The following is a 14,882-nucleotide window of genomic DNA, read 5'->3' as shown; positions in this document are numbered from 1 at the left end:
TTCACTCAGGAGACTGCAGTGGATTTGCACAGGAAAACTTAACACTTCAAAATGGCCTATATATTTCTAATCCAATTTTAATTTAGATTCAGCTCAGCGGGCACACATAATTTTGTAGATTTGAAGGCATTTTATAGTTTGAAATAGCATTGGAGGTGCCATAAGGCCCAGACAGAATGTATTCCAATTACCTAACAGCTTCAAGTGAATACAAATTCATGATGCCGCATTTCTTTCGTTCACTGCAGTAACGGCGATTATCTTTCAGCACCCGGGAAACTAAAAGGTCTGGCCTGATAGTACTCGTGAGTCGTCATCATCATTAAAATGAACTAGTAAGTCCTTTGAGATCAATGTGTCCATCCCTGTCAAAGTGTCCTTGAGCAAGACACTGTAACAGCCTCTGAGCACTGACCCCCTTTAGTAATGCCACATGAATATGAGTCTCAGAGGAATATGAAATGAAACAAATGTATGATTAAACTTTACACACCAGGGCAAAGAAAAAACACAATGTGACACCATGACCCTGAATGTATAGCTTCAGTCTGTGCCTCTGCAATCTATCCATTCAACATGCCCTTGAGCAGGACAGTGAATCCCCAGCAGTTCACTGACTGTAAATCACTCTAGGTGGGAGTTTATAAAATGCCTAAACTGCTCTTTGGCATCAAGGGACACCACGCCTCGCCATCCCACAAGGGGGCACCATTTGAGAGGATTGTTGAAGTTATCTATTGATCACTTTCCACAATGTTTTTCCTCAAGGCCTTCAACATCTGTGCAACTTTGATGGTGAGTGCTGAAATCAAAAACGAGCTGCAGGCAAAGTCATTCTTGTCTTTAGTCCAGCACACAAAAAAAGCAAGCCAAAAAATTCAAAATAAAGCTGTGTGCAGATCAAGGAAATTCTCACATGTCATTAGTTTGTTTTTAGATGTTCAAAGTTGAACCGCCGCCTTCAGGGATACATATCAAACACAGGAACTTCAAAGAGTTTGTGGTTTATCGTAATCCTTTGTTGATTCATTTGAGTGTATTACGTCGTGTTTCATATTGTCACGTGCTTTCTCTTTCAAATAAAGCCTACTGATATTTCTCAGTTAAACAAATGAGAAACAAACCACAGGAGTTCTTTCAAGCCTTTTCAAAAGATCTCTAACATCATCTGTGGCTTTAAAATACAACATCATTTTTGAGTCAAGTAATCATCACACATTCATGTTTACAGATTTGCCCTTTTTAAAGAAACAGATGGCATAATAAAAACGGTAGCATAGAACAGAGGAATACGGTGAAAGATGAAATAAAATAAAACCGGACATCACGCTTATCTACAATAGAACTCCTTTTCACACCTAGATAAGTGTTATAAAGGAAACAGCGGCTAACATTTCATATAATTAAACCACAGGCGTGAAGTGGAAAGAAGATGCACATTGCACATGTTTTAAAAGTTTAAAAAAAAGCAGTTAATTAAATTGCAGACCAGAAAGTTCCTCTCATAATCAAGCCATGGGTTGCAGCGTTAATTCAAAGTCAGCAGAAAGAGAGACAGATGATCGCACGCAACAGAGCAGATGCACAAGTCACAACATGTGAGCCAAGATTAGACAGAAAGCAGTTACTTGCGTTTACAAGAGGGATACTAGTCAATTTCATGTTCCATTAAGTGCATTTTGGTCCAATTGATATATGTACTGTAAATGTATAATGAATAAAATCAATAGGGAGAATTATTACAATATATTACTGTGCAAAACATACAATTAATATGATCTCCTCAAAGCCACCAGACTCAGTGTTTCAGAGTCATTTTACCTGGCTGATTATTGGGAAAAACACAAAGAATTGAAGCCGTCTTTGACAGACTTTCCAACATTTAAACACTTGGATTGGAGAGTTTAAAAGTCAGACTGAATTGGCAATAGATAGAGAAAAGGAAATAACCTCCATGGTTGACTAACCCTGCTTTCCAGCATGATTATAAAGTTAATCTGACGCACTAAAAAAACCCAGTAAGAGTTGTATACACTCGCACATTTTTATGGAAAGGCGTATAACGTTTACAGCCAATGGTTACTACTAAAACATAGTATAGCACCAGTAAAATTGACAATAGTTGAATAAAGAGAACTAAGTGAGAAATAGGAGCATTACATTAACATTAGCCACATAAAGCTAGTCACACCAGACCAAGTGTGGCAATAGCAGGAAAACCACTGTTGTGTTGACTTGGGCAAGAGTGTATTTTACTGCTTTTTCTATTTAAAAGAAGAAGAATTCTGTTATTTCTTCGGGCAAAAGTTACAAAGTTATGCATGCCCAACAAACTCCACCCTGTTGCAACGCCTTGTTGGGATTCACACCAAACATTGCTACAGGCCAGATAACCAACACCTTAGAGCAGACGCGAGATTCACAGATGCCAACTCGCCAGCTAAAGGTTACAAAGAGCAAAGAGTGTGAAGGCAGTATGGACAACAGGTCACAACTTCTCAGAAACACTAAGAGTGTTGCAGATCATTGTGGTAGCTGATGAATAACAATTCGTCTGCTTGCTCTATTCGTTCTGCTTAGACCCACTTTTTTGACCCCGTCGTGGTTATTAATACTGAGTAATAGTGTCTTTGCTGTATGGTGCACGTGTATGAGCCTGAATAACCCATATACCTTTTATCATAAGACCGTCAGTGGAACTTTACATATCCTGTGGAAAGGCCATAGACTTGTATTTGCACGACACCAGCCGGTAGATTTCAGTCACTCTTTGACAGGTTTATGCCATTGGCCTACTTTCTTGTGATAGTAAAGCCGAGCATTAATACTCACGATAAGTAACAGTGTGTACCGAAGGCAGGTTTTTACAGCTGCACTACACTAAAATTCCACAGCTGCTCTGCCATCTCACATGGTACAAAACACTATAAACTCTGCATAATAGTAAAGATGTGAACATGTTCTCTTGATTCAATGAATGCATGTCCAGCCATCACCGTCCATATGAAGGTTTCAGTAACCTGCTATCAGCCACTAGCATTGGTCAGGCTGTCGTTAACATGCTACATTCTCTTTAAATACGGCATTTGGCCCCCATGTGTGTATGAATGTGTGTTATTATTTGATAATAAAGCGTGCCCTACTTATTTGGGCTCTGCAGCGCTTGACTACTTTAAGCTCTAAATATATCTTTTTACACCCACTGGAGGAAATGTGATTGGATTTGAGTGACAGATCTATCAACCGTAATGAATTCATCTCTGTTTTAACGACTCATTAAACATTTCTGATTGCAAAATGTCAAGTTACATTTATTTGCATTGGGTTTAGTCACAGTTAACATCGAAAAATAACTTCTGGGGCTTTAAACTATGTATAAAATGTTTATAATAATGGTGAATATCTCCAATTATACATCCATTATTACAGAACCAAAGTGAATGGCTACAATTTATTTTCACATTTTGCATACTGCAATTCGTTTTTTGTTGATCATAGATTTTGTTTGCAAACTAAACATGTTTTGGTACAATGTTTTCCATCTGGTGCTAAGTAATTTAATATAAGCAGACCAGAGAAAGACAGAGGGTGTTTCTCAATGTCGAGGACGCTTCCTTGGTAGGACATGTCCCTCCGAGTCAGGTCCTTCAAAAGCGAGGCAAGAATCCTTCTTAGCCTCGGAAAACGAAGAATGGTGGAACAGGCTAACAGGTGTGCGTCATATGCGAGGCCCCGCCTTAAATGGAGCGCGATTTCCGCCAAAGATTTGGAAATTGGTCCGTGCACAAAGCATTGTGGGGATTTTAAGACCGCGGAGGATACACATGTGCAGCCTCGAAATGTCCCGCAACGAAGGACGCCGGCCTCGGAAGAATTCCAAGCATCCTGGACATTGGAACAGTCCTTCGGCGGCACTCGATGACGTAGCATCCTTGAAATAGTGGCTCTGGAGCAGCCTTCCTCGACATTGAGAAAACACCCAGGCCGTTTCTCAATCTCGAGGATGCTGGCTTGGTAGTCGCGTACTTCCAAGTCACTTCCTTCAGAAACGAAGCAAGTATACTTCCAAGCCACGGCTTCGGAAAACGAAGAAGAATGGAACAGGCTAACAAGTGTGCCACTCTCTCTAACGGTTTCAACATAAACTGTACCGAAAATAAATACCTCACGATGTCTATCTAATTATGAACTTGCTTTACTTTCACGGAACACATTTTTGGTGATAACAAACAAATGTAACAAAGTAACATATTTACCAACACATGTTCTACGCCATTACATACTTACATTTAAATGTGTGCTGCGTCGGTTCAGCCATTCTCCGCAAGGGTTTTTGAAATTGGTCCGTGCGCAAAGCATTGTGGGGATTTTAAGGACGCGAAGTCTACCCATGTGCAGCCTCGAAATGTCCCCCAAACCAAGGACGCGGCCTCGGTGGAATTCCAAGTATGCTGGACATAGGAACGGTCCTGCAGCGCCACTTGATGACGTAGCATCCTTGAAATATTGGCTTGGAAGCCAGTATCCTCGAGATTGAGAAACGGCCCCAGAGAGCTCAGATTTAGCTGTGATTGTGAAATACAACAGAAACCAAACAGAGTATGTATTTTGGTGCCTTCGTCCCAGGATTATCTCTTTCATCATCAATGTCATCAAAAGGAGATCTGCAAACCCCTGCTACTGTTTATATTGCCCCAAAGATGTACAATAACTTGTTTCTAAGATCAAGCCTCGTCGGTTGGAAAGTGGATGATATATATCTTTGCCAAAATCGTCAGTTAATGGCTAACAAAAAGCTTAATTTTGAGAATATATTCATTTCTTTAGTTATGTATATAAACTACTGAGCTCATTGTTTTGTTAATATGCTCCTGCTTCTTTTTATTTCTCTTTACCTTATGATATAAGATGTGGCCCAAAGAGCCCTGGACTATCTTTGCCCTTCAAAATGCCAATGTTGTGTCGTTAAGAAAAACCTTTGGGGGAGTTAACAGTGACATTTACAATTTCTTTTGGCAGGGTTCACTTGTATGGGATGGCTCACTATCATATATTTTTGGAATGGCTTTTGATAAGGAAAATATTTTCTAAGGGAAGTTGAAGGTCTCTAGAAAAATATATTTTCTTCTGACCCAAAAATTGTGCTTCTATCAGCCTGAATAAGCAAAAGCTCTTCAAAGAAAGTATATTTTTTATTAATCTGTACATACTTCAGTGGTAAGGATTTCAATTGGAGCCCTAAGAGCTCGAATCTTGATGAGGAGAAATGATTAATGTATTTTGCATTGTCAATTTCCATTTGGATACTTTTATTTAGACTCATCAGTACATTTATTAAAGCTTCACTTAACTTTATTTTTTATACTAAATGCCCTGAAAACAATTGTTCTTAAACAGATTTTTTTAAACAAATCATCTCGCAGAGGGGCGTGGCCAGCAGCAGATCATTAGCATTTAAAGCTACAGATAAAGAATCAGCGCTTTTGAAACAGGGCTGAAACAGAGGGGTTTATGGGATGTTACACTGCATGATCTGTTTGGTATTTCGAGCCAAACAATTCAGAGACATGTTTTATATATATCTGAGACCTATAATATATTATTTATAATGACTATAATAGGGGACCTTTAAGTCATGACAATTAATATTGCATAATATTTGAAAAGCTTTCAGAGCCAGATAAGTAATAAACAAAAAAGCAGGCCCTGCTTTTGATCAAAATCGATACGCTGTATAACTTTAGGAAAAGCGATCAATTCACATATCTTTCCTTGTGAGTCTCATCTATTCCCAACCTAATTCAAAATGTCTTCATGCTCACAAAGGATGATGAGATGCATGGTTGTAATCGAGTGTTAGTAGGAATATTTGATTGAAATCAGCGTTGTGGTGTATTATATTATTTTACAACATATTTAAAGAGAGAAAACTACTTGAATTGACAAAAACGGCAATGTAAAATCTGAAAAGAAAATGAACTAAATTGTTTGTAGAGCTTAAAAAGAACAAGACGCTGTATACTTACATTAAGGTACGTGGTCCAACAACCATTGGGTTTCAGGTTCTGCACCATTTTCTCCCTAATTTTATCTTAAACTGTGACATGTCTTCATTTGCATCCAAGTAAACCAAAACATGTTGTGATGCTGTTTGTTTTAGCTTATTTGTTATATGTAAAGTCACTTCAATAAAAAAACATTTAGGAAGGCATTCCTCCATTATATTACATTGCTCTCCAAACGAGGCAGTTTTTCTATAGTCGATGTATCTTTTATTACATTTCTTGTGAAAGAAAAAGTCAGGAAGTGCAATTTTAGATACTAATTTTCTAGAAGAGTACTGCTGTAACATAATCGCCAGCTGACTGCTCATCTAAATGCTCTCAAATGTTAGCACATGTTCCCTGTGGCGATCATTAAAATGTAATCTCACCTGAAGCACAGTAGCTTTCCCGCTCTATTTCCTATAATGCTGCACAAAGATTAAAAATATGTATTCTGTATGTCTATTGAACAATTGTTAAACTCTAATCAGAAGAGTAGTGAGTTTCAAGTTTAACCGACCTCCAAGAATGAGTTTGATGCCGCCGTCTCGCAGCGTCCTTTAATCTCGCAGCGTCCTTTAATCTCGCCAATCACCCGCTGTTTGACCAAACCACTGATTCAACTCTCTTTCGCTCCCATAATGAGATGCATTTTAAGAGCTGTGCTTTTTGATCTTCCAAGAATTTTTTTATCTCTATGATCTAAGCTCCTGGTCTGAGGATCAGCAGCTTTTCAGCATCGGTTCAGTAAATAAATCGCTCTCTGCAGCTGCACAATAAAAACTAAACTCTTGGCTCTGAATGGACTCGGAGCATTTTGTATTCAAGACCTTGAATCATGACTGATTAATGGAGACAGGTTTTTGTATGAAAGCCAGAACTAAAAATATTGGTAATCAAGGATCTAATTGTACTGTAAATAAGAAGAGGACAAACAATGCAGGCTGGTTTTTAAATAAAGGCGACATAATAGATGGGCGGCGCAGAGCGGTTTAACAAGCCCTGTAAACAATCAACAAGCAGTTTCCTGTTGTGCATTTTCATCATTTTCAGGCTCATAATGAAATGCCTGATGACGCAAGAGCAATATTGCTTTGGAACCTCAAACATTAACGCTGTCGGTCTCTGCCCACTTTCAAAGCACCTCTAGACATCCATCAGCCTCGATATCAGCTCTGCTTTTATAACCACTTTGTGAGTCCCCAGCAACAGATAACCCAATAAAGGCCCTCGACTTGGATTCATTGTACAGGTGTGTGACTTGGCCTTGTTCCCAGTAGTGGGGAGAAGTTTAGAAAATCCTCACATTGATCATTAGTAGCAGTGAAAACTAATCCTGGTTTCTGTGTTTATAAGACAAAGCAGGGAATCACCGCGTGTTGTTGGCTGAAATGATAACTGTGTGAGTAGCCTGCACAGAACTTCAAAATGAGACTACACCATAGTTTCCTTTTGGTATTTCTCTATTAAAGCAATTGATGTGATCATTATAAAACTAATTACTTGTCATGGCTTTAAATTCTATGTTGCCTCCATGGTGTCTATTTTTCACACAGATTCTTCCGTCCTCTAACAGTTTATTATTTGGACTCACGTCAGACTTGATAAGACTTCCACCCAAATGTGCAAGATTATCTTTGCAACGTAGCAAGCTTTATTTTATGAATGTGTCACTGGAAATAAAATGAGTCCAGCTGGAAGCAAAGTCACTCTTCAAATAGCAATATGGTGGCTTAGCAGCCGCTGAACTCTTCTGTCGGGATGGCAGAATTGTATTGTTTTTTTCCCCTCCACCACAAATGTAAGGAAGCTTATAGGTTCATGCTCTGGATATTACAGAGGGATTAGCGACGTGGCTTCTGCGATGCTCAAGTCCGTGAAGCACAGGGCCACAATCTCCCCATTGTTGAGATATCTACTTTATGTAACACAATTAACTATTTATTTCAAATGCACTTATGGGTGGAAGCAGATTTCAGTGGCAGTCATTCAGCAGCGTGTGTGTTGCGTCTGACCTGCTGTGACTGAGCACACAGTCCCATGTGAGACAGCGGTTAGCCTCTTCTGATGTGGATCAAAACACATTTACTGATAAGAGGCTGCTGACACTGTAAGATGCTGTTCAGATAAACTGTGAAATTGGACAAATTAGCTGTAAGAGCTAGCAAGCCTTGCTGTTTCCAATTACCACTGTTCAAAAATGAAAAAAGGACAACATTTGACGTTTATTATCAACAACAAAATAGACCTCAGAAGAAGATTTCTATTCGGTACATCTAGAGGTGAAACGTATCTAAGTACTGAACAATCTTGCTGTATTTCATAAAGAAATGTTACACATTCCTGTGTTTTATTGGAGAGCTCTATTTCTGTTCACAAAAATGTTCAAAAAGAGGTAACCACAAAGCGATATTTAACTGAAAATACTAGGGAAATGTTTACTCAGAATTTTCTTCCACACTTGCCCCTGCTAACATCTCAGTGAATGAGCTAGTAGATCATTTTAATTCAAAAATTAAAAATGTTATAGATGCCATTGCTCCAACTAAGGTAAAGGAAGTGTCTGGCAAGAAAATATCTCCATGGAGAAAGGCCATGAGCGTGAAAACAGAAAAAAGACAGTGTCGAAAAGCTGAACGTAGGTGGCGAAAAACAAATCTCCAGGTTCATTTTGAAATCTATAAAGAGAGACTTGGCCTTTATAATTTGGAATTGAAAAACGCACGACAGTCTTTCTTCTCTGACATCATTACCAAAAACAAAAACAACGCACGTGCCTTGTTTGCTACCGTCGACAGACTAACTAACCCCCCAGTGTCAGTAGCCTCTGAATTTCTATCCACCAGGGCATGCAATGACTTTGCCTCCTTCTTCACTGACAACATTCAGAAAATCAGACAAGCAGTCGGTGCCTCTCCGGTACAGCAAATGTGATGTCCCTGTGTCCACCTAATATCATTTTCCCCTTTAAACTGTGGGTTTTCTCCGGAAGTTTTTCCTTGTACGATGTGAGGGTCTAAGGACAGAGGGTGTCGTATTGCCATACTGATATTCTGTACAAACTGTGAAGTCGACTGAGACAAATGTAACATTTGTGATATTGGGCTATATAAATAAACATTGATTGATTGATTGATTGATTGATTGATTGATAATATCAATTCAAACACCATGACACAATTCCATCAGATTAATGATAAAAACCTAGAGGACATTATTGAACTTCAGAAATCCTCCTCCTGTTTTGTCAGAGCTTGAGAAGTGCAATTTGCATCTGGCTCCAGTCCAGCAGGTAGAGACAGGGAGCCTAGGGTCTGTGATTCCATTGAGAATGTGGCTCAAAGGAAGAGTGTGAGCTTCCTACTTAATGAGCTAAATGCAACACACCTGGAAACACACTCTCAGCAGAGGACAAACAGTTCGCTGTGAGGAAGGAGAAGAGACTCAAAGATTCGACCAAGACGCTGCTGGTGAATATTTGTAAATTTATTAATCTGTTTGAACCATGTTTGATTAGATGTATTATTATTTCTAGTCCTGAGGTAAGAAGCTAAAATATAAGATGCTGAAATATAATTTACTTTGTTGAGATGCATTTATTTTTGATTAAATGTTCAATTCAATTGTAAATTAAGAAATGAAAGTGCTTGTTAAAAGATGGCATGTTTTTCGTTGAAAATGTTTATTTACCTAAAGTGAATGAAAGTAATGTTTTGTGTTCAAGGCAGAGATGTTCACAAGTCTTTTTTTGCAAGTCCAAGTCAAGTCTCAAGTCTTTGGTCGCGAGTCCAAGTCAAGTCTCAAGTCTTTGTGGGGTGAGACTTGATCAAGTCTTTGGTCACGAGTCCAAGTCAAGTCTCAAGTCTTTAAAAAATAAAAGTCTCATGTCTCTTCTGGTTGTAATAAGCCTTCTATTGTCTGCTGCTATCCAGTCTGTTAAGAATACTGCACAGCTATATCTAAGAAATTCAAAGCATTTACTGTATCTGAAATATACTGAACTGGTGATATTAAAACATGACCTGTTCCAAAAGAGATATCTACCATTAACACCATTTACCAGCCAAATGCTGGTAAATCATGCAAGTGGCTGGGACTGTATGTTGCACGCACCAGCCAAAAATAACAATGGCAATCTATTGAGTGGCTGGTAACATTTCAACATTCACTAGGCTAGCCATTTGGCCAGTGGACAAAAATATTAAAATTTGACCTCTGCAACCGTATTGTTTAATTACACTGGGTCTCTAATTACATCTTTTAAGTCTACTATAAATAAACATATTCCTATATCCTCTCACTCAAACCCAGTGTAATGGTAACCTGATAAACCTGTAACATTAACGTTACGTGGTCAACAATAAACCTGTAACCTGCCTATAAACCGACAGATGTATTTATGTATGTAACTATGTATTTGTTCTACGTTTAACGTTAGCCAGTAGATGGTGGCAGCGGAACGTAATGATTAACGTTACCGACCTTTTTTATGTCATGTCAAGAGTTGGATGTCAACGCCACTCAACGCAAACAAGTGTGACAAGCAAACATTCACTCCTCTTTTCAAATATTCAGTTACAAAGCTAGTAGCAAGCTAAATTAACATTACATAGCTGATGCTGAGCTAAACATGTTTGCTAACCGTCCATATGCGTTAATGTGACTGACCTCTCCGGGTGAGTTTTCAAGTGCCTGATGACATTTGACGTTGTTGCACCAGCATCCTTGATTTTAATATTGCAGACTTTGCAGTGTGCGCTCCTTTTGTTGGTGCCGCCGGCGTTTTGTTCGAAGTTTTTATAGTTGAACCTAATTACAAGCGGTACAGCTGCAGGTGTGCCGCCGGTCGCCATGGTGTTACCATGATGTTAATGTTAAAGTTAAAGGTGGGGTAGGTAAGTTTGAGAAACCAGCTCGAGATACACTTTTTGTTATATTCCATGGAATGCTCTTAACATCCCGATAGCCGGCCCGGCTAAAATAACTGGATGGCCTACCTGCCTGTCAGCCTTCCATCGGGGCACAAACGTATCTCGTGCCCTCATTGGTCATGTGCGTTCGTGTGTGTTGGAGGAGGGGCTCTGTGAGGAAGTGGCAGATTTTCTCCGGTTGTGTATTTTCAAATTCTATCGATCTCGAGCCGGTTTCTCAAACTTACCTACCCCACCTTTAATACGCAAAAAATAGAAAACACAATGATTGTTCATGAGTCCCAAAACACGAGTCCAAGTCGAGTCCGAAGTCTTTTGAGCAGGAGTCCAAGTCAAGTCTGAAGTCTCTGTGTGTGCGACTTAAGTGCGACTCGAGTCCGAGTCACAAACTCGAGTCCCCATCTCTGGTTCAAGGTTTTCAACCTGAATGAGCATCAAGAGGCCAACAAGAGGCTGAATGAAGCAATAAGGAATCTGCAATCACTCAAATAAAGAGAACATATTCAAATTCGAGTTGTCCTTCTGGAGTGAATCAAGTTTAGGCAGGAGTCAATAAAACCAACCAAATCACAACTTAACACCTCCTGCTGCCTTGATATTATTCCAACAGGATTTTTCAAAGATGTTTTTCATTGCATGGCCTCAGGGGCCTATACTACGAAGCTGGTTCAACCTAACCTGGATCTGTTTGAGTTAGCCGGTTGGCCTAATCCAAAACATACGCGCTCTCGCTAAACTGTACTACGACACTGGTTATCAAGTGGATCGCTCAAGCCAGCCGTTTCCTATCTAGTTAGGTGCGCGTTCACATGAAAGGGGTGGTAGCGCAGCGTCATACTTCCTGAATGAAAAGTGAACTTTAATACTAGTCAAAAATGAAGAAGTTAAACTTTAAACATCCATGTCTTAAACACTTTATCCAGGATCAAAGCCACATAGTCTGCACCTGCAAGGTGAATACAGCTGGCAAAAGAAAAAGTGTTTGAATGCGTACATTAACAGGTTTATGATATCACTGCCCCGTCTAAAACACGATCTGACTTTAATTACATTTGTCTCGAGTGTTTCGTCAACTTAATGTGTTGCTTAAAATAATACTTCTGCATACAGTATGTGACAATGTGAGTGTTGCACGGCCAGATACGGCTCAGCTGACTCAGATAAGGAGTTATATGATACATTATGAAGTGATATGCCGCGGACTGTACTTAATGTTATTCTGATCCGGTTACTTATGTTGTGGCATATATTTAAGTAAGCTTTCTTAACGCTAATGTTATAATAGTCAGATTGCTCTGAAGATGGGAGGTGATATTCTATTAATGTTCACGTTCACACAGTCGGTGATTTTTGCCGGCCGTCTTTCCTGCGACGGCAGCTTTTCTGTATTTCCTTTCTCCTGTAATATGACTTGATCGCTTTAAACTCCGCACACTGAGCTCTGATTGGTCAGCTGTGGGGTATCTATATTACTTTGTAAGGGTAAAACCCCAGCTCGGTTCAATAACCAAAATCCAGTGAACAGAGATAACAGTACTCAAGTTTCAAGTTTACTTGCTGCAAGGAGAATCAGCGAGTGACATGCCATGTCAACTCCTTAACCAACTCCGCTCGCCTTCTCCCATTGCATTCTTTTTATTTCAACAATACAGTAACATGACAATCATGTGGTGTTGACCAACGCGTTATTTGTTAGTGTGAATCTTGTGACTCTCAGTCATGTGAATCTGTGTGTATGTGTGCCATTTGAACAGACTATTCTCTGTTCCTCCATTATGCTTCTTGTAACACAGCAATGAGAATACATTATGAAAACACATTTATGAAAACACTTTTATCCTTCAATAAACTCTAACATTCCCTCCTGTTTTTCATAATTACTAGCTGGTTACAGTGTCTTTATTGTCATTAGCGTCAGACCCAGCAGGGTCACTACACACAACACCTTTCCCAACATAGTCTATTTGTGATAGTGGTTCTGTTGTTTTCTTCACCGGGGTTGAGACCAGTATTTCCTAATGAAACACCGCCCTTTGTAGCCGGACTTCCACCACTTATCCGTCGTTAAGTTGGAGAGGTATTATCTTTTTGCAGTGGCTCTGATGTATCCACGTAGTTCTTTCGGTGATTTTTAGTGCAGTCGGTGTTGTCAGCAGTACCGTGTAGGGACCGTCCCACCGTGGACAGTGCCAATGCTTCCTCTTAATCACCTTCACGAGGACCTGGTCACCAGTCTGCACTCGAGTATCCTGTAAGGGAGTAGAAATGTCTGGCAAGTTATTTGTTCGAGCTATCTCATTGCTTCTGAAGAGTCTGCTCATCCATTCAGCTAATGTAGTCTCTGCCTCAGCATCATCCTCCTCCCTCACCTCGTCTGTGATTGGTAGTCTGAATTGCCTTCCTGTTATGATCTCAAAGGGAGACAACCCTTTTGCCGTGGGCGTGATTCTCATGCATGTTTCTACCAGAGACACACATTCCACCCATGGTCTTCCTGTTTCTTCCATTGTTTTCCTTAGTCTTAACTTTACTGTTCCGTTTGTTCTTTCCACTAAGCCTGCACTCTGTGGATGATATGCACAATGGTTTTTTAATGTTATCCCCATATGTTCGGACAGTTTGGTAATAACCTGATTTACAAAATGGGCACCATTATCACTGTACAGTTTCTCTGGAATACCTCTGTTTGGTATTATTGTCTTGCATATGGCTTTTGCTACGGTAATAGCGTCTGCATGTTTTGCTGGGAATATTTCAACCCACTTTGAAAACGGACATATCATTACCAAACAGTATTTGTACCCTTGGCATGGTGTTAGTTCGATGAAGTCCATATGCATGTGTTGAAACGGGTATGTTGGTGGAGGGAACTTTCCTCTCTGTGGTCGCTCATTGCCTTGAGCATTGTGTCTGCAACATACTACACAGGCTCTACAAAAGTTTTTAGAACATTTAATGTAGTTGTATGTATGGAAGTGTTCATTTATTATTGTCACCATCCCTCCTGTTGAGACATGGCACGGCCCATGACTCAAATGAGCTGCTGTTTTGTAGAGACTAACAGGGAGTACTATCTTGTTGTTTATTCTGAATGTTCCCTCAGGGTCTGTGGTTGCATGTTCTGTCAGTCTCTTCTTTACAACAGTGTGGTTCTCCATCTTCTGCTGTAGGTATTAATGTGGCTGGATTTAAGATATTACATCTTTTTATCACAATGTGTGGTTGTGACATTAGTGTAGCTGTCAGTGCCAAATAACGTGCAGGTGATGAGAAAGCCATTTTGGTGTCATGTAACAACATGGTGACTGCGTGTGGAACCATCAGTGTGAGTGGGTGGAACAAAACTATTTCTGCTGTACAATGTACCGCCATTGCTGCAGCGCATACTGCTTGTACGCATACTGGTAATGCTTGTGCTACTGGGTCTAACCTTTTAGAGTAGTAAGCGACAGGCCTTAGTTTTGTGCCGTGTTTTTGGGCCAATACTGATGTCATAAACCCTTTTTTGCAGTCAACTGTTTGTACAAATGGTTTTTCATAGTCTGGTAATGCTAACACTGATGACCCTACGAGACACTGTTTAGTCCTTTCAAATGCAGCTTCTGCCTCTTGTGTCCATTCTATCTTGCCGGACATTTTCATGTCATTGTCTGAGTATATGCAATCTAGTAGGGGCTGAGTCATTCCTGCGTAGTCTGGAACCCATGCTCCGCAATAGTTAGTCAGCCCAAGGAATTGCATCATTTGTTTTTTTGTTGTTGGTTATGGTGCGTTTAACACCGTCTGTTTCCTCTCTGAGTGTATGCGTCTCCCTTTTCGGTTTAAATTGTGGCCTAAAAAGATCACTTCCTCTTTCACAAACTGACGTTTCTGTCTTGAAACCTTGTTTCCTGTTTTGGCCAAATGT

Source organism: Gymnodraco acuticeps, unplaced genomic scaffold (assembly GCF_902827175.1).
Source record: "Gymnodraco acuticeps unplaced genomic scaffold, fGymAcu1.1, whole genome shotgun sequence".
Classification (NCBI taxonomy): Eukaryota; Metazoa; Chordata; class Actinopteri; order Perciformes; family Bathydraconidae; genus Gymnodraco; species Gymnodraco acuticeps.
The sequence above is the reverse complement of the archived record's forward strand: the minus strand, read 5'-3'. Positions refer to the sequence as shown.